Source organism: Ruditapes philippinarum, unplaced genomic scaffold (assembly GCF_026571515.1).
Source record: "Ruditapes philippinarum isolate M1 unplaced genomic scaffold, ASM2657151v2 ctg6245_1_1_1_1, whole genome shotgun sequence".
Classification (NCBI taxonomy): domain Eukaryota; kingdom Metazoa; phylum Mollusca; class Bivalvia; order Venerida; family Veneridae; genus Ruditapes; species Ruditapes philippinarum.
In genome coordinates, this window is record NW_026865657.1 from 22,352 (window position 1) to 24,975 (window position 2,624).

Sequence of the window (2,624 nt, forward strand, 5' to 3'; positions counted from 1 at the left end):
TCAAGAAGCGGCCGTGTAAGGTTTACTGACATAGGCCATACGGACACACGGACAAGAAATGGTGCTTCGGACAGGTTATATCGGTTTGGTGCCTCAGACATGCATCAGACATGCATTGTGTGGACCATGGACTGCTTCCCTCATCTGGTGAATCTTGAAGAGCTCCTCCTCATTTCGGTCTTCAAAGATAATTGTGGACATGTTTTAGCTTTGAAATATTCTTTTATTAATGTAGCTATAAAAATATATAAATACTTTGGACTGAGCAATGCCACACAAGCGAGTATATTAGATATAAAATACTAGTACATGGAAAAGCGAAATCCCTGTAATGCGCAACATCTCTCAAACCCCTAGCACTGGTTTCAGTAAGATTCAGTCAACAGAAAAACTTTAGGTTCTAAGGACAAGGAAAATATAACGGCACTGAGAAATAGTACTACAGTGTACAAGTAGCACTTGATAAATTTATCTAAGGTGGGTCGATTGCATAATTCTAGTTTAGATTTAAACCTAAAAAATAGAGATAATCACTAAAGAGTGACAAAAACCGCAAAATTCAAAATATTTAAGACTCGGTTTGATTGATCCTGTTCATGGACGGTATGGTATGCACAAGCTACCGTCCACGTCCCCTAGCACTGGTTTAAGCAGATCTTGAATTGATTTCATATACGTAAAAGTAGTCTGATTAGTCTACAACAACAAAAAATTGAAAATTAAGATCAACAAGTCGACGATCACAGAACTCCCGATACAGCCCGATTTCACCAGCACCATATAATTGTATTGTTTTCAGTGCCTCTTCCGTTTCCAGATTTTTAAACGGGGATGTAGTTTAGGCTAAATCCAAAACTAAACCAAAATAAGTTAAAGTCGAAAACATTGCAATTATTAAATCAACCTAAGAATGAATTAAGGTTGAGTTTAGGCATAAAACAAGAGATTACAGGAGTTCTCTTGCTCAGTATCCCCATTTTGTCAACGAGCTTTACTCTTTGTGATGTACGTGAGTGGTCCTTTGATAACAAGTTCCCTACCGTCAGTGGTTGAAGCATGCATTACTCAGCATACTTTCAATTATACGCCTGTCTCGAAACATTCAGCTGTTAATATTTGTATTTACTGACTGTTTAATTTCTATAAATGATGTCCTACATGCATAATTTATAATATCTATGCCTATAAAGTAAGCTGTGTTTGGCATACAGAAAAACTATGTCTGCAACCGAATAATTCTTTGACAAATAAATTTGTATTTGGTCGTTCATTTCTATATTAAGCTGTTGAATGTCATTTATGGAAATACACATTAAAAGCACAGTGACAAAACTTGAGCAACATCCCTCGTATTAATGCCAGATCCCCTCACTTAACTATGGAGTATGTTTTAGGATACGTCGTTCTATCTTAATGGCTCACACCACTTTTAGCCGTGACTAACTAAACATTAGACCACGTGATTATACACCCTGTTAAAGCACAAAAGAAATAACTACTGGTTACATTTCTTCAACGCACATAAATGGTAAAATGTAATTATTTGTGAGGAATATTTGATAGGAGATGAAGAATTAGTTAAGAACAAACAGTGACCTTAATGAGGGTAATATGGGATTCTAATATTTTAACTTTTAGAACGTTTTATTGGACTATATGCAAGTCTAAAATTGTGAAAATGTATTGGTCTTAATGAAATATTTTTTTTGACAGTGTACTAGCTCTTGCATTGTTGTAACTCTGCAGGAACATGTTTTATGTTATATAGGTCAATAGAGGAAAGGAAATAAGCAAATATAAAAAAGTAGAAAATTTTAAATATTCACGAGCAAACAAAACAACAACAAAAAAATAAAGACACAAACATAACAACAATAAAAAATTCTTAGATAAAATTTTAGAAAAAATCGCTATTGAGTGAATTTTGTTTATATTCATAAAAAAACCCGTTATACAACACGTGCAGACGACTTCAAAGGTCATCAATGAATTAAATCAACATAAAACCGAGTACAGGTATATATGTGATACTAGTCAAGTTGTTTCATTATCTTTATATACTACAATTTACTGATAACAATATCGTGACAGTATATGTTGGGAGAACTTTCAAACATATCAAGGTGCAACAGTTTCTCATTTTAATTATCAATTCAATCTACATTTACTCAGTGCTGATATCTCTGTTTATTAGATAGTACGCGTTACAGGTGTCGGAATTCTATCTTTTATTAACTACAAAGTAAGTAATTTCAAATACCACTGTGTATATCTAACGGTGTAAGCCATTTATGTGAGTTTTAAGTTGGTACATGAGTTTGAAGCATCTTACTGTAGTCTGGGACCTACGATACTGTAACGTCATTCAAAGTCCCAGCTGGAAAAAAAAAATTAGATTTTTTGAAATTCTACTTGCTTTTTTCTTAAGCTTTTGTAGGCATAATGACAACTGTATCTCAGTGATCACGGATTACATATTATGTAATATAAATCCGTGCAGTGATTTACCGTTTTATCATATAAATTCGAGGAGATTGTTTTATCTATATTAATTACCCAAAAGATAAGACTTAGCGTCTGCAACTTGAGAAAACGCCCCCTTTGGAAACCAAGCGCTTGAAAGA